Here is an 18871-nt window from a genome sequence, read left to right as displayed (position 1 = left end):
CAGAAAGGATATATGCACCCCTATGTTCATAGCAGCACAATTCACCATAGCTAAGATTTGGAAACAGCCTAAGCGCCCATCAGCAGATGAGTGGATTAAAAAACTGTGGTACAGCTACACAATAGAATATTACACTGCGGTAAAAAAGAAGGAGTTCTTACCATTTGCAACAACATGGACGGAGATGGAGAGCATTATGCTAAGTGAAATAAGCCAGTCAGAGAAAGATAAATATCACATGATATCACTCATTTGTGGAATATAATGAACAACATAAACTGATGAACAAAAATAGATCCAGAGACAGAGAAACATCAATCAGAACATCAAACCTCAGGGAAAGTAGGGGACAGTGGGGGTAAGGGGGGGAGATCAACCAAAGGACTTATATGCATGCATGTAAGCCTAATCAATGGACACAGACAACAGGGGGGTGGGGGCATGAATGGGAGGTGGAGGGTAATGGGGGAATATGGACACATATGTAGTACCTTAATCAATAAGGAAATTTTTTTTAAAAAAGAAGCTGGACAAAAAAGAAAGAATGGATATTTTGGGGGTAAATACTATCAACTTATGTACTTAAAATTCTTTTAAACATAATTTCTGGCATAAAAATTTAAAACTATATATAAGGCAGGTAATTAGAGAAAGACATTACTAATAATTATTTTCAAAACCCCACAACAGAAACAAATCCAGTGATGACCCAGATGTTTGAGTTAGCAGACAAGGACTACAAAATAATTATATAAATAAAATAAAATAAAAATATAGATGAAGTAGAGGAAAAAATGAGAATTTTAGAAGATCATTATAATATGTGATAGAATCAAAATGTCATTATAGAAATTCAAAATATGATGTCTAAACTTAATTAATTGGGTGCATGTAAAAGCAGACTGAAAACAGGAGGACTCAAGTCCAAGCCAATGGAAAACATCCAAATGGAGCACAGAAGAAAGAAAAAAAAATAAAACAGAGAACAGAGTATAGGAGACATTAGAAAACCTTCAAATGACCTATTGTGTGTTTATTTGGAGTCCATAGGAGATGAACGAGAGAGAAAGGGGCATAAGAGATGATGCTGGCATAGAATTTTCAAAAAATTGATGTAAATGATCAACCCACATATTTAAAACATTTAACAAAGCTTAAACAGGTTAACAAAATAAATTAAAGAGAAAAAAAAAAAAAACAAAGAAAGAAAGGATAAGACAAACACCTAGGTAAATTATAGTCACATTTCTGATAACCACAGATAGAAAAAAAATCTTAACAGAGACAGGGAGAAAAGATTAATTTATTATCTAGAAAGATAATATTAAATATCCTACTAAAGAAAGGATGGGAGTCAGAAACAAGGGGTAGGGAGAGGGGCAAAGGGAAACTACTAACCAAGAAATGTATATTTAGTGCAAAGTTGCTACAAAAATGAAGAATAAATAAAAGTTTTTATATAGCCCTGGCCAGTTTGGCTCAGTGATTAGAGCATCAGTCTTTGCACCTAAGGGTCCAGGGCTTTCTATTCCTGGTCAAGGGCACATAACTGGGCTGCAGGTTTGATCCAGGCCCTTGGTCAGGGCACATGCAGGAAGCAACCAATCATTGTGTCTCTCTCACATTTATTTTTTTTTCCTCTCTCTCTCTCTCTATCCCTCCCTTCTACTCTCTCTGAGAATCAATGGAAAGAATATTCTTGGGTGAGGATTAACAGCAACAACAAGAGCTTTTATATAAACAAAAGCTTAACAAGTTTCTTATTTGAAATTTTTACTAAGTGAAATACTAAAGGAGAATTATTAGGCAGTAGGCAAATGATCCAGATGGAAAATCAGAATTGCTAAAAATAATAGAGTGCCAGAAGTAGTAAGAATGTGGGTGAATATAAATGAACTAGAGGCCCGGTGCATGAATTTGTGCACTGGTGGGGTCCCTAGGCCTGGCCAGCAATCAGGGCCAATCGGGGCCATCTTGCCCAGGGTCTGCAGGCTGGGGCTTGGGGGCAGGGACCGTGGGAGGTTGGCTGGCCATGGGAAGTTGGCTGTGGGTTGCCTGTGGGAGTGCACTGACCACCAGGGATCAGCTCCTGTGTTGAGTGTCTGCCCCATGGTGGTCAGTGTGCATCATAGCATGGTCATTCAGTCGTAAAGGTCACTTAGGCTTTTATATATGTAGATATTGATTATTTAAAGCAACAGTAATAACAAGGCTCTGTGGGGTTCATAATATTTGTGAAATAAAATAAGACAACAATAACACAAACAATGGAATGAAATATATAGATAGTAGAGGCCCGGTGCACGAAAATTGTGCATGGGGGGGAGGAGTCTCAGCCTGGCCTGCACCCTCTTGCAATCTGGGACCCCTCAATGGATGTCCAACTGACAGTTTAGACCCAATCCAGGGTTTGTGCCTAAACTGGCAGTCAGACATCCCTCTCACAATCCAGGACCACTGGCTCCTAACCACTCTGCCTGCCTGCCTGATGCCTCTAACTGCTTGCCTGCCTGCCTGATTGCTCCTAACTACCTCTGCCTCGGGCCCTGCCACCACGGCTTCGTCCAGAAGGGTGTCCTGAATGATGTCTGGAAGGTCGTTTGGCTGTCCAGTCTAATTAGCATATTACGCTTTTATTATTATAGATAAGAGTTACAAAGTTTTGCATTATTCTTTTTTCTTTTTCTATGTAAAGTATGAATATTTATTCCAGGCTTTAGATCCCAATCAATTTCAAAAACCAAAATCTGATTTCTTTCCTTAGAACCGCTGAGATGTCTGTGTTAGGATGATTTCCTGGCTCTGTGTCCTTAGGAACACATTTCCTCAGTCTTAGCACATAGTCCCTGATGCCCACTGCACCCAGACTTAACTGGAAAGAAACAAATTCACCAACATGGGGCTGAACAAATGCATACGCACTAATGTAAATGGAGCAGCTAAACCTGGCAAATTTTTAAAACAATTTGTTTTGTGGGATTTTTGTGGGGGTTGTTTCCATTTTCTTTTGCTACCCACTATATGCAGCACTTGTGAACTCCCAATGGGTTCCCAGCTTTAAACACATTAAACATCTTGATGAAAGACTATTAATCCTTCAAGAATCTAAAAACAGACCAAACATGTTTTGCTGTGAACACTTTGTAGAGACGAAGCGAGGCAGGCATTTGGGTTTAAAGGTGGAAAAACCAATACAATGATGGAAGGGTAAAGAATGCAAGAACTCGGACATTCTGTGGAGGATTACCTTTTCTCCATTAAGAGGTCCATAAAAAGGAGCAAACTGAGATCCACAAGGGGAGTCAGCAGGAGCCGTGTTTGTTTTCCCCGCCCCTGCAATAGGTTTTTGCACAGGGGCCACTGCTAGGTCCCCACTTGCTCCCCTCCCTTTGGCCTGAGATGGCAGGGCAGTACAGGGGCTTCGAAGGAGCAGGTTACGACTCCTCATTCCCAGAATCATCATCATCATAACAGTTGGCATCTTCCTCCTCATCATCTTCATCATCAATGTCATCGTGGTACAAGGCGTCATAAAGCAAATCGGAGCTGTTGTCATTGGAAGGCTCTTCAGTTTTGATGCAATATTCTGCCAGGGTCGTGGGGACTTTCCCTCCATTCTTTTCTGCTTTGGCTTTAGTGGCTGAAACCTGTTTTTGAATGATTTCTGCATATTCTTTGTCTTTTCTTTATTGTCCCTCCATTTCCTAAACATAACCAAAGCATCCACACTGGCTGGGGAGAAGGTGTGGGCTCATGAAGCAATGAGATGACACTGAACAGGATAGTCCTAACCTGCTGAGTAGGATTCCACCTTTCGGAGGGCAGATCACACTCTGTGGGTCATCTATGGGTGGGTGAGAATTGAAATGCAAGATGGCAGCCTCCCAGTTGCAGAAGTCAGACTCATCCACCAGGGTGATCCAGAAGCCGTGCACTGGCTCCTCCTGGACCCCTGCACCAGTTCCTCGGCAGGGATTTCTGCTCCAGCATCAGGACCTTCTGCAGGCTGGTCATCTGCTGCTGGGCCATCGCGGGGGCAATGCCAGCCCGGCCCCAGTCCTCATGCACTACGGAGCAGGGACCAGGCCCCTCCCTTGGTCGCCCTGGCTGGGCCGCACCAGGCTGCTGTCTTTACACACCCGGTGGGTGGGACCAGGCCCAAGATGGCCCATGGGCTGGCCCAGGTGCTCCTCACACAGGACATAGGCCCTGCTCCTCACACTCGGGCCAGGTGGGGGAAGAGGTTGAAGGAGTTAGGGGAACTCACTCCACTCTGGTTCCCTCCACACCAGGGGTCCTCTACTTGGGGAGCTGAGAAAGGCAGCAGAGGGCAGCGATGGTGAGGGGAGGGCCAGGCCAGTGGGAGCCTTTTACTCTGGGGCCTCAGGGGCCGCCAGGGCTGCAGGGCCAAAGGGGCTTGCATTATTCTTCACATGATAAAAATACTAATTTAAGGTAGACTGTAATAATTCAAGAATGCATATTAAAATCTTCATGATAATCACTAAAAGAATAGTATGAGAAATCCTATATAATAAAGATATAATATGCAAATGGTCATTATGCCATGAAGCATAAGGACCGACTGTGTAATGACCGGATCACGGATCAGCAGGAGGGTGGGGCAGTGAGCTACAAGCAGGCGGTGGAGAGCTACGGGAGGGGGCAGGGCAGCAAGCTATGTGGGGGGTGTGGGGGTGGAGGGATCTATAGGAGGGCGAGGCAGCAGGCAGAGAGCTACACGAGGGAGGCAGGGAAGCAAGCTATGAGAGGGGCAGGGGGCGGCTGGGGGATGGAGGGAGCTACAGGAGGGTGGGCAGCAGGCGGAGGGCTACTAGAGGGCAGTAGCAAGCTACTGGCGAGCTACTGGTACATGGATTCATGCACAGGGTTACTAGTATATAAATAAAAAGCTAGCTCAATTTGTATATCATAGCATCATGTTGTATATATTAAATATATAATTTTTATTTTCATAAATAAAATAAATAATAAAGCATTTTTAAAACTAAAATATCTAGTAAAGAAGATTACATGAGATTAAAATATCTTGATTAGTACAATAATGGCTACAATGAAGATACAAATAAAAGAGACAGATACAATGATTAGAAAACAAATAACAAAACAAAAGACTTATGCTAAATTATATAATTAAATTAAATACAAATGGTCTAAGTACCCTAAATAAAAAGATTGAGATTGTCAGACTAGGCCCCAAAAGAATAAGACCCAAATATATGCTGTTTATAAAAGTCACACTTAAATATAAGAAACAAATAAGTTGAGACTAAATGGCCCAAGAAAAATTATTGCATATGTCCCACAATAGACTAGCATAAGTATGTTCATAGAAGCTTCCTATCTAATAAAGAGGGAATATGCTAATTGACCCTCATGCCATTGCAAAGATGATGGCACCCACAGCCAATAAGGAGGGAATATGCTAATTGACTGCCACGCCCTCAAAGATGGCGGCACCCACAGCCACAAGATGGTGGCGCCCAGTCCCCTCAGCCCTGCTGGGGCGGGGGCTGCTCCCCACCTGCCTCTGGAGTCCCCCAGTCCCCTTAGCCCCCCAGCTGCCCAGGGCCAACCCGAGGCACAGGCAAGCCTTGGATGGCAGCTGACTAGCCGCCCAGGGCCGCCCAATGCTCAGGTAACCAGGGCCGGCCGAGGCTTGTGATGCCAGCAGTGGTAGAAGCAGAGGTGTGATGGGCATCACCTTCCCCTGATCGCTGGGTCGCCTCCCACCCCTGAGGGCTCCTGGACTGTGAGGGGGGGCAGGCCAGGCTGAGGGGCCCACCTCTCCAGTGCATGAATTTTTTCATACACTGGGCCTCTAGTCCTATATAATAAAAGAGTAATATGCAAATTAATCATCACTCCCCTACACCCACAAGCCACGCCCACAAGCCAATCAGGAGCGAATATGCAAATAAACCCAACCAAGATGGCTACGGCCAAAGAGAGCAGGAGGGAGGCTTGGGTTTCCCTGGCAATGGAGGAAGCCAAGCTTTCCACCTGCCCTTGCCGGCCTAGGCCTCCACTCAAGGCTACAAAGTTTCAATGATAGAAGATACATAAATCCAACAGAAATGGCGGCAGCCACAGAGCTGGAGAGAGCAGGAGGCTAGGGTTGCCCCCGGTGATGGAGGAAGCCAAGCTTTCCACACACCCTGGCCAGCCCAGGCCTCGCTTAAGGCTACAAAGTTTCAATTATAGAAGATACATAAATCCCCCCAAAAATGGCTGCCACCACGGAGCAAGCAGAAGGCTTGGCTCCACACCAGGCTACAAAGTTTCAATTGAAGAAGATAAATAAATCCCAGATACCAGGGCCTCCATTTGGGTCACCAGGGGCCGTGGCCGGCCTGCAAACCACCACAGGCCCCTCGCCCAGGCCGCCCCACGCCCCAAGGGAACCCCACCCTGATCCAGGACACCCTTCAGGGCAAACCAGCTGGCCCCCACCCGTGCACCAGGCCTCTATCCTATCTAATAAAAGAGTAATATGCAGATTGACCATCACTCCAACACACAAGATGGCTGCCCCCATGTGGTCAAAGATCCTGCCCCCATGTGGACACAAGATGGCCACCACAAGATGGCCAGCAGGGGAGGGCAGTTGGGAGGGACCAGGCCTGCAAGGGAGGGCAGTTGTGGGCGATAAGGCCAGCAGGTGAGGGCAGTTGGGAGGGACCAGGCCTGCAAGGGAGGGCAGTTGGGGGCAATCAAGCCTGCAGGGGAGGGCAGTTAGGGGTGACCAAGCCGGCAGAGGAGGGAAGTTGGGGGCGACCAAGCCTGCAGGGGAGAGCAGCTGGGGGGTATCAGGCCTGCAGGGGAGGGCAGTTGGGGGGTACCAGGCCTGCAGAGGAGGGCAGTTGGGGGGTACCAGGCCTGCAGGGGATGGCAGTTAGGGGTGACCAGGCCTGCAAGGGAGGGCAGTTAGGGGTGACCAGCCCTGCAGGGGAGGGCAGTTAGGGGCAAACAGGCTGGCAGGGAGCAGTTAGGCATCAATCAGGCTGGCAGGGGAGTGGTTAGGGGGTGATCAGGCTGGCAGGCAGAAGCAGTTAGGGGCAATCAGGAAGGCAGGCAGGCGAGCAGTTGGGAGCCAGCAGTCCTGGATTGTGAGAGGGGTCCCAGATTGGAGAGGGTGCAGGCTGGGCTGAGGGTCCCTCCTCTCCCCGTGCACGAATTTCGTGCACCGGGCCTCTAGTGTATATTATATGTATGGCATATACATGTATGTATATATATTTGTAATGTGTATACATATGTGTATAATATAGACTTATAGTTATAGAATATATAGAATATATGTATACATATAGAGAGCTGTACATTTTATATCAGTTCACTTTGTACACTTGAGTGAATGTATGTTACACCTCATCTAGAAAAAACAGAATTAAACAAAAACATGAGTAAGGCCAAAATGCTTGATTTTATTCCTAATTTACTATTGGTAGCAGTTTAAGTTGTATACAATTTTCCCAATGCGATAAATATTTTTAGAAAGAATATAAATCCACATTTATGTTGTTACTAAATAAGAGGAGATAATTGTCCATAGAACCATAATGACAGTGAGGATGAATATAAATGAAAAAAATTTTTTCACAGAATTGCACAACTAGGTACAGATTTTTTGAAATCAAATACTCATATCTCATAAGAGGATAAACATGGTAATCTTTGGAAAATAAATTTATACTCACATAAGTTATTTTTAAAATTATTAATAAAATTGTCAGTCTCTCAAAAATGAAATGTTAAATGCAGTGATGTACATTTTATTTGTAATATATTTTTACTGAATCTATATGTAAAAAATGCAATAAATATTTTTAATTTTGTAAGTATTTCCAGTTTTGACCTCTATTTTTTTCAAGTATACAGTGGGGGTTTGTGAAAAAGTTTAATTATGCCAGATGATCTATGTCTTTCTTCCATCTCTAATAAGTTAATTATTCTACTTACTGGGAACTTGCACCCAACTGGAAACTCTATTTCCATATACCCCTGCCAATTCTTTCCTGAGACAGATTTACATTTCCAAATTCAAGTAGGAGGTCTTAATAAATGTGTTGTCAATTTCTGAAATAAAAGAGAATATGTCCTAATTATCATTTCTTATTCTTACCATGTAATCACTAACCCTTCTTCCTAGGACGGTCTGAGGGCCTTCCTCTTTGACACACTTTTTAGAGGGAGTTGATGTTTTTCCAGTCAACTGAGGATAAGACTCAGGCAGGCGGTTGGGTATGTAACTCAACCAGATGAAGGCAAGGCTGAGAACACAAAGCCCCTCCTCTGTCACTAAATCATAGATGGCAGCCCTGAAAGAAGCAGCAGCTGTGTTATGAGGTGAGCAGAGACAAGTAAGCATGTAGAACCATCCATCCCATGGTGGATGTGCACATCTGTTCCTGATTGATTCCTTGTTCCCTTTCCCTGGCAGTGTGTGTGTGCCTGTGTGTGTGCCTGTGTGTGTGTGTGTGTGTGTGTGTGTGCAATCTAAGCAGGTGAGAACTTCCAGCAAGCAGACCGCAGAGAGACATGGGACATCTGGGGCAAGGCGCAGCAGTGTACGTTGGGAGGAAGCTGCTAATGGAAGGGCTCTCCCAAGGCCACTGCTGGAGGAAGAGGGCATATCACACCTTTCCTCTGCCTTTCAAAGCAATAAATGCTCACCTTTTAAAAGAGCTTTGGGGGATGAACTTCTGACCTAAATTTAAGCAGATAGGTACATCTGCCTCCAATTAGAGCTCAATTGCCTCCTTCTGAGAGTCTCAAATTTTGCCTCTTCTTCATGGTCCTTTTTGAGACCTGAATATCTCTATTTCATCTCTGATTTGCTCTCGGTCAGGCCTCATTCCACACTCACCATATGCTTCTTGCGGTCTATGCACATGTTCACCTCCCTGCTACCTGTCTTCTCCCCCTTTCACCTTTCCCCTCCTTTCCTCTCCTCTCCTCTGAGGCCCCGTGGACTCACTGCTAGCCTGTTCGTTGTATCCAGTGTCTCAGGCAAACCTCTCCTCATGCTCCTCTCACTCCCACATTGTTCTCAGGGTTTTGTGCTCAGCCATCAGCTGAAGGTACACTTTGGACTTAAAGGGGAGGGGGATGTTATGCCACTGGCTCTGGTTCAGTTTTCCAGACCATCCTGCATGGGAGTTTATCAGCCTAACACACTACAACCCGGTACATCCTTGAGAATTTCACAGGAGGAGTTGTGCTTTGAAACAGTGTGAGCATTCCTGGATTTTACTTATATACCTTCTAAACTCATCAACATGTCATTCAATTCTTAATAGGATAGCATTCATTTGTGGGAGTTTACATAGTGAGTGTGAAAGGAAAAGCAAAGACAGGCTGGCCTGGAGTAAAAGTCAGGGTACCCTGGGCCGACCCTGGGCTTTGCACCCCACCTTTCCCCATTGGCCAGGAGTTCCGGGCCATTGCCTTTGAAGCTCATATACCTATGGACTTTGGCCCCAACTAGATTATGAGCATATATACGTGATTATTATATGAATAATAAGCATTGTTCCTAATGTCACCGGACTGGGTGATGTTCCTAATGTCAGGAGATAAGGGACTGGGTGATGAGCTGACAAGGCAACATGCACGTTAACTGTGGACAGGCCACTTCCACTCTGTTGGCCTCGGTTTCCACACCTGCCATAGTGTGAATATGAGAAGGATCACAGAAGCTCATGAGTGTTTCTTTAACACCGCCTTTATAATGGATTAGAATTTTAGGACATACCCATAAGCATCTTTTTCTTTTGAACATTTTCCCATAGTTCCTTTTGCTGACATAGGGCATGCCTGCTTTTTTATTAAAGAAATGGAAATCTTTAAGCAGGTAACAAATTCATAAATATACACTAAAGATGCAATAAATAGTCCTAGAAAGAAGTAACCCATTATTCTCCAAGTTCCCTGGGCCCAAAAGAAGGACACACAACCACCAAGCTCAGAACTCCTACCTGCACACAGTGGCTCTCTCTTCACCCCACACTGAGCCTGGAGCTCTGCATCCAGATGGTCCAGGCCCCTAGGCACACCAGCTCCGCCTCTGGCTTTAATCCTTGGAAAATAAAAAAGAGGAAAACCAATGTGGGAAGGGTGGGAATTAAGACTGTACCTTTGCAAATATTGTTTGGATTTTTATGAAAATGCTCAGTATATTTCTTGCATAACTATATATATGACTAAGATAAAAGGTCAAAGACCTCTCAGATGCTCCCTTCCCACTTCTCTCCCTCCTTCCCTCTTTCTTTCTGTGAGGTGATGTTAAAATTGGGACCCACAGTTCTCACCCCCTTCCTGGCTCTTTCACTTGTCCCCCTCTACAATAGCCCCTGCAAGATATGACCCCCCTAACCCACTTCCTTCTGTGAAGTGACTAGGAAACGAACCTCCCAACCTGTCTTGCCCTCTAGCACCACATGTACAGAGGCATGTAGGACATGCACAGAGGCATGTAGGACAACACCTCTTGGAGGACATTTTACCTTCAAACTCAAGGTGCCCAAACTGAACCCATCTTCTCTTTCCAGATCTGCTACATCAGTGAGTTCTGGTTCCTCATTTTCCCTTAGAAACACCTCACATGTTTGGTCCTTAATTTTTACCCACATCACCACCTCAGGACCACATAGTGGATCAGGAGATCTGCGCCCCCTTCACCCTGCTGCCACACCCCATAGGTACCCTCCAGGGACTCCAGATGTAGGCAAGGCATAATCCACTGCTGAGATCAGGGGCTATGTGTTAGCTTGATCTCCACCTGCCTCCAGGGTTTTCACACATTCTGCCTTCTGGGTCCCATAGAACAATAAGATCTCTCCTCCACAGGAGAGCCTTGAAGAAACGGCTGGTCATCTCTGAGGGGTCTGTCCCTTTGTAGCACAATTCAAAACTGCATTTGGTGTAACTTACCCGTTCTGTCCAGGTCAGCCACCTGCACACACACTCCCTGTGAAGGCCCTGGTTTAGATGTGGCCTATGGATGCGAAGTTCTGAAAGGTGATCTGGAACTTTCCTGTACATTTCAGGGGCCCCTCCCCAGAGACCCAAGGGCTGCAGCTACCAAGTAGGTCTCCTCTGGGGAGCAGGTGAATATGCAACCAGAGTGTCTTGGCTCTCAATGGCATTCACAGCAACTTGGATTACTGCAGACTCGGCCCTGGTTTTTCAGTTGTGTAATGTTAAATCTTTCCACGGAGGCCAGTAATATAAACTGAGAATTAACTGAGAATTCCACAGTATAGCTGGGGTTTCTATTTTTAAGTTGACTAACAACAGCAACAAAAAATAGTATATGATCCATACTACCTGCGATGGTTAATGTTATGTGCTAAATTTTATAGTCCATGATGCTCTGATACTTGGTTAAACACCAGTGTGGATGTTGCTGTGAATGTACTTTTTATATCAAATTAATATTTAAATCAGTAAACTTTAAGTAAAACAGATCACACTCCATAATGTGGGTGGGCCTCATCCAATCAGTTGAAGAGAAAAAGACTGACTTCCTTGAGGAAGAGACAATTCTGCCAGCAGATAGCTTTTGAACTGAGGCTTCAGCATCAGCTCTTCTCTGGGTCTTCACTCTGCCAGCCTGCCCTGCAGATTTTGGACTTGCCAGACTCCACATTTAAGAGCCAAGTCCTTAAAATAAATCAGTCTCTCTCTCAATCGCCCTCTCTCTCTCTCCCTCTCTCTCTGTCTCTTCCTCTCCCTTTCTCTTTCTCTGGAGAACTCTAATACACCACATTTAAGAGGTGATTTTCATTACATTTAAGATAGATATGTTTCTTTTATTTCTTTATAACCTGATGCATTATGAAAAAAACCTCCTCTTTTGGTTAATTGTATATTGTTCTCCTCAACTCCTAGCACTTTCTCTCCTCCATACTATCTGTTCTCCTCAAACCTGTAAGAGAGTTGAAGCTCAAATGTGAACACTATCAGGAGCTGATTGCATGCTCAATGGCTCAGTCTTCTACTGACCTACTCTTCTTGCATATATGTCACATGTCTTAAGGGGAAATATACAGATGTGATGTTTTTCCAGAAAAACACAATTTATATACACAAGACTTCTCATGTTGGGGTGAAGGATGAAATCAAATAAAGCCACCTCAGTTAAAGATGCTTCTGGCATATTTTCCAAAGAAATCTAAAAGCGATTAAGAAATACATTAAATCCTTTAACTAATAATGATTAGCTGAGTTCCCCTGCATAGAAAGCTCTGCACAGTGGGTCCTGCTAGGGGCTAATGGCATGGTCTGGACCCAGGGACTGTGTTCATGGCTTATAGCCCATGGAGGTGAATGATCAAGACATACTAGTAAATAACCAGTTTGCAACAGGGGCTGGGAAAAGGGAACAAAGGCTAGCTCCAGGAAGCAGGAGAAAACTGTAGGGAGTGGTATATGGAGTCAGATATCTCTCATGGGTGGTGTATAGAAGGCTGGAGATAGAGTGGAAAAAGTCATTCCAGAAGAACAGCCAACATGTACATGGGCCCAGAGCCCAGGGTGTCTGGAAAGAGCCAGGAGTGGTAATGGTTGTAATGGTTGTCTGACTGCAGGTGAAGTCACGCTGGAGAATTAGTGAGATGTAAGGTGGGAATGACTGAGACCAGGCAGGGCCCACAGGGCGCCACTCTCAGGCATTTGGCCATGGAACTAGCTTCATGAATTACATATGTTCAAGTTGGCCACACTCTTGCAATTACACGTAGGAGGCTCCAATTTCAGCTGGTAACTGGTAAGAATGGTTGAAGTAACCTCTCTTAATTCCCCAACAAGCTGCCCATGAAAACGAAGTATAAAATGATGGACTCACATGATTCAAGATGAGGGGTGGTCAACCAAGTGCCAAAATCATAAGACATTTCCCTAAAATAAGTCGGCGTGACGAGATCCTATAGCAAATTTGTCAGCCTATTGTCTTGTGAATCTAGAAACAAAGAAAACCTTTTTCTAGTAAAAAGAAAGATGGCCTTCCAGAACCTTCTCTCATTGCCTATTATCTGCTCAGAAATTCAAGAATTGTATCTTTGAAAAAAAGCGAACCACAAACCTACTATGACATTTTGAGTCAGTTGGAAGGCTGTTTCCCACCCATTATCACAGTCCTCATCCTTACCTTGTTTTCTATGCACATTTAGGACCCCCTCTCCCCAACTTCCAGGGGCTGAGGGATGGGGAATCACAGCAGGTCACATTGCTTCCTAGGAAATACGGCTTTTACCAATCCCCGCTCTGCACCTGTGGCTCCAATGACTGACCCTCTTCCTTCCTTCTGCACCCTAGCTCCCTCCCCTCTCCCACCACCCACTTCATGTGTAAAAAAGATACTCTCACCCCCTTACTTAAAATTGTCTAGTACCTTCTGTTGTTTTTAAATTAATATTTGATATCCTCACTATTGCTTCCAAATCTTAAATTATAAAGGTCTTTATTTTTTGTTCTTTCTGACAAATTCTACCAGATCTGCACAGATTAGCTCCTTCTCTTGCTTCAGCTCTTGGCTTAAAGTTCATACCTTTGGGCTTCCCTGACTGCTATCTCCAAAGTAGCCATCACATCATCGAATGTCATGATAGTTCTCCGCCTAAACTTCTATCATTGATACTTTTTCTGATTGATAGGTAGACTGTGGTGGTTCCCATGCCCATTTTGTTTCCATTTCTATCTACAGAACTTTAGTGGATGTAGAGGAGGCTATGGGCTCATTCATCAAACGGACATTTTTGGAACATGGAGTGTGTTCCTGGTGTCACTTTAATGTCAGCAGACACTGTGGTGCCCAGATGTGCAAGTTCTCTGTTCACAAGCTCTGCATTTCAGGAGGGCATAGATGCAGTAAAGGCATTTAATAGAGCTCAACACTCATTTACGACAAACGCTGTCAGCAAACTGGGGTCTGAAAGAAGTTCCTTGTTCTGACAGAGTAGTTGCAAACTCTACAGAAGACATCGTACTTCTGCTAAATCACTGAGAACTTTCTGAGGCTGGGCATGCCATTGCTTGCTGAACCTCACAGTGGAAGTTAGCATATTGGGGGTTAGCATCAGCAAAGTGGTCCGTCAGAGGAGAGGGAGAGGTGCCTGGAAGGGGAGGTTGTTGTGGAGTCTGAAATGTGTTTCCTGATTTAATTTGGGTTACAAGGTGCGCTCTCTTTGTGAAAATTATTTGAAATGTATTCTTGTGATTTGAGGCACATTTCCACATGAATGTTATACTTCCATAAAATAGTGACTTTAAAACAATCTGTAATAGTGTCAACAATAAAAACAAAGTTAACTAATAATGGAAGCACTCGATGTGCATCGATAGGAGGACATATATATATATATATATATATATATATATATATATATGAAGAAGTACATACTATTATAATTATTCAATGGTTTAACAAGGATATGGGAGGCCTAGAGGTGCTATTTTGGATAAAACCTCCAAGACATATTAGTGAGTGAAAAAGGTGAGTCACAAAATATTGTATGCCACATGATCCCATTTGTAAATATGAGCCTACACTGATTTCACAGAATTGCACAAGGTGGCAAGCCTGGGAGACAGAGCCTACTTTTTTGAGGGGTCCTGCTGTAATTGGGGGCAGTACCATAAGGGTTCATCCTTAGCACCATCTTCTCATAGCTGGCAACTTTGGCAAGAGACTCAGACACCCTGACTCGGTGTCCTGGTGCAGGGAGGAGGCAGTGACAGGCCATGGTATTGATGACCTGATCCACTGGGTGGAATACAGCTTGATCTACCTTTCACTACCCCTTGCCCCTGCAGCTCCCCTTCCTGTGTGGAACTCTGAAAATGTATGTGGACAACCACGCAGTTCAACTCAACTTTGACGTTCAGTCAACTTTCATTCTCCTCTAAAACCAGAGAGAGCTGTGGCTTTAAGGGGTGTTGCCCGCTAACTCTGGGTCAGTTGGGGAGTTGCTGATCCTGCACCCTGTCTGCGTCAGAGTGTCCCCACAGATCTCAACTTCCTTGACAGCGTCTCAGGACATAGTTGCTGTTTGTCCTTTGGTGCCTGAATGGGGAGACAAAGTCCGAGGCCGTTACTTTAACAGGGACGAAATATAAACAAGTAGCAAGGAAAACATCCAAGTTTAAAAATAAACAGTGCTCACAGACAGCTCTTCAAGGCCTCCACTCCGTAAATTACCTGAGTGACAGATCTCCCAGCTGCCCACGGCCAACGGAACTCTCACCTATCCCTCTCCCTCCAGAATGGTCCTGCTCACCTGACTTCAGAGCTGACTTTGTAACCTGGCTTATGTTATCTAGTCCTTTCCTCCTGCCTGTCTTGGTGGACAGTTCCCATCCTGCGCTTCCAGCCAGCATGCAGATTGCCAGCACAGTCTTCCCTGGCCACTTGCGGGGCGTGTGCATCCCACACTTCCCTGCATAGCCTTCGCTGCAGTTTAACTACCAAGACAAATGTTGTCCTGGAGCAGAAGCGCTTGCAGAAGTCAGCAGGGGTCATGAAGGGGCAGATTCCTCCCCCACAAGCCACCAACTGCTGCGCCCAGGCCAAGCCTCAGGGGAAGCTGTCAGAGGGAATCTCAGTGGGATGGGCCCTCGTTAATCCTCATTGCAGGTTTCGAGGGCACCACCATGGGGCACCTTGTGTTTACAAAATGATATACAACCTAGACATTCATTAGCATGTCAGTGCCTTTGGAATGATAAATAGCAGAAAGCTCCTTCAAAATGCTTCTGGAGCTAAACCCAAATTAACTTTTCTATACCCTGCCAAGGAGAAATATGAGAGCAATGAAGGTTTTATGATAAACCCATAATCTTGCAATTAAACAAGCAGCTGGAAAAATGGAAAATGCATTGTTTTAACTGAAATGTAGGAACCAAAATAAACACCAGAATCTCCGGGACCTTCTGGTGACAGGGCATAATGTGCCTGCACTTTAGCACTAAGCCCTCACGCCACACACAACGGGCTGTGCATTGTGTCCATCACCGGCGCACGCTCGCCCGGCCCAGGGCTGGCATCTGTGTGTATAGCTTTTGATCAGGATGAATGGCCTGCCTCGTGGACTCTGTTTTCACACAGTCTCCTCACTACAACAGCTGCCCAAATTAAACCATTGGAATCCTGTGGGTAATTGAGTTAAGGTTTAACCTTACCTACAAGAAAGTAACTCAGTTCCACTTGGAGAACTACTCCACAGGCTGGAGAAAGTAGGAAAGGGAATGCAGTGTCTTCAGCTGAATTGCCGAGGAGGAGAGAGGGGAGGTAGGAAGGGCCTTGTTTGGACTCTGGAGAGTTATGTAAACTGGAGCTTAACTTTCTGTCCAGACCACCCAGCGTTATCTCTTTAGAAAAACACGCGCACATTAGAGATGCCTGGCAGCCGCTGCACTGGGAGACGAGGCTCCATTAACAGAAGGGGGCACTGGAATCCCGGACACCCCAAAGCAATTGCCCCCAAGCCCACATAAATGTTTAAAAATTGCATCTTAAGGACAAATCACTCTTTTTATTTTTCACCTTTTTAAATTAAATTCAAATAACCCATTTTGGCTACTGACAGCTTGGGCCCATAGAACTTGGGGGAATACATTTCCCTGGCTATGGAGTATCTCTTGCCTTTTGCTTTCTCTTTCAATATTTGAGATTTTATAAACATTTTTTTCTTTGAAAAAGAAAAGTCTAAGGTGGTCTTTCTTTTCACAGCCAGGACAGCAATCTGAAAAGGCCACGGTTGCCGGCCTCTGACCTGCCACAGGCATGGGTCCCCATCACGGCTCGACCTGTGAAGTCACAGAGGCTCCCTACTCCACAGCCCTCAGTGGCCTCGAGGCTGACACCTGTTGGTCTGCCTGGGGGTGGGTCAGTGGTGCAGGAAGCTGCATTTTCCCGAAGCCCCACGGATGTCTGCCCATGGGTGACCCTTTGCTGGTGTCTGAGGTGGACACTTCCACCCAGGTGACCAGCTGAGCCAGAGAAACAGCACAGCGGTCCCTCCGCGGCAGCCCAGGCTCCACGGTGCCACGCAGGCCTCTATGCTGGGCTCACACGATACTGTCCATCCTGGATCCCCTGCCCGTGTTACTTCCCATTTTGAAGCCGGGGGCTCTTCGTGGCATTCAGTGTGTTTTTACATGTTGGTGACGGACTTTAGTTTTCTCCCCCTTCAGCCTTGTTTTCGTACACCTGTACAACAGGTGTTCATCGCCAGCCTGCTGGCCAGGACCGTCTATACTGAGCAGAGGAAGCGCCATGCTGAGCAGCAGCCTCAAAAAACATTCCCCAGGGAGGGCCAGACATCCCAGGCTGGCGCTGCAGAGCCCAGACACTCTGCTGCTGGAGCTTCCAAAGGACACGGCCTCCAGAGCTGCCTGGGCAGCCCCTGCTTGCCTTGATGCTGGCCATGGGAGACCCACTTCTGTGGATGGCCTGTCCGCCCAATGCTCAGCCAGAGCATCCGGGGGCGGGTCTCACACTCCCCTTACCCCACTGCCCCACAGCTGGCAGGAAACAGCCATGGGAAGCTCAGTCCTGTGGGCCGGAGAGAGCAGGGCTGGGGACCATGTCAGCCAGGCCAGGCCTGGGTAGGGGTGGACAGTGGAGGGAGAGAGGACGGCAGTGTCCCAGCACCAGATGATCCCTTCTGCTCCCACAAAGTTAAAATGGAACGAGTCGCAGCTGTGCAGCTAGTTCCTGGTGCACAGACGGACCTGGGGATGGAGGACTGGAAGCCAGTGGGGCTCCGTGTTAACCAGCCACCCACTCCCTCAGCCTCCACACCCGGAGGCTCACACCTCCTCAGGGCTGCCTCAGCCCAGCCCGACAGTGCTGGGAGGGGCAGCCCACACTGACAGCAGAGCCGGTGACCATGGTGAGGGACAGTCCCCGCAGTGTCCTCATACCCTGGAACTGACCCAGGCCTCCGGGCCCTGCTCTGAGCCTGATACTTAAAGTGTCAACCACATGTGGGCTGGGGTGCAAGAGAGGAGAGAGAAAGGAGTTTAACTTAAACTCCCCAGAATTCTCCCTTCAAAATATCTCTAAGTAAATTATTTTAGGTTTCGTGTATATGGCGTTGAGAGTTACTTGGAGAAATGAAAGTGTCTTTACAAGTACACCAGGGATGTGGGAGGGAGTTAGCCTTTACTGTCTTAGCCAGCCTGGTCCAAGCAGGGAAAGGTCAGGGCGGCAGGCCTTAAACCAGGCTGGGGCTGGGGACCCTGCTGTCCCGAGTGGGGATGGGGGCTGGCAGCAGGGTGTGGGTCCCTCCATGCACTTTCCTCCCAACTGTCACACCATGGGAAGTTGCTTAGCTTCGGGCCTCCAGCTGGGGTAACGATGGCTTCCTGGGAATTTTGTGGTGACAACTGAGAAAATGAATCTGAGCCGTGTGAACTTTAAACAACCAGACACTGGAGACAGTAAGGAGAGGCGTCTGAAAAAGAACTGAGCACAGAGTCCACAGGGGTGTGTAGCAGGGCTGAGAGCCATGGCACCCCTAAATAGTGGCTCCCCGAGTGAGTGTGCATTAACTCCCCAGTGGGCGGGGGGGGGGGGGGGGCTTGTTAAAGGACACATGGCCACGCCCCACCCAGAGATTCAGACTCCATAGGTCAGGGGGCCCTTGAGGATGCGCACTTCCAGCAAGTCCTCAGGAAATGCTGAGGCTGTCCGCCGAGCCCACATTCAAGAACCTAAGGCTCTTGTCTGCCTGCCTCCTAGAGAAGAAATGAGGGTGCGCCTGGGCTTGAAGGGGTGGCGGGGCCCTTGAACCCAGAGGAGCCGAGATTCAGGACTAAGTGCTGTTCTAGTCAGGAGCTGTGA

The 18871-nt window shown here is 46.3% G+C and overlaps 1 pseudogene across 1 annotated transcript; it reads right to left on the bottom strand.

Annotated features, from left to right (window-relative positions):
- Positions 1-3434: 3434 nt before the first annotated feature.
- On the bottom strand, positions 3435-4029 carry LOC308234034 (ubiquitin-conjugating enzyme E2 R2-like; annotated as a pseudogene). Its single transcript has one exon. The product of its transcript is annotated as a ubiquitin-conjugating enzyme E2 R2-like (transcript).
- Positions 4030-18871: the final 14842 nt, after the last annotated feature.

Source organism: Plecotus auritus (assembly GCF_963455305.1).
Source record: "Plecotus auritus genome assembly, chromosome: 9".
Taxonomy (NCBI): Eukaryota; Metazoa; Chordata; class Mammalia; order Chiroptera; family Vespertilionidae; genus Plecotus; species Plecotus auritus.
This window is presented reverse-complemented; position numbering and strand designations above follow the sequence as displayed.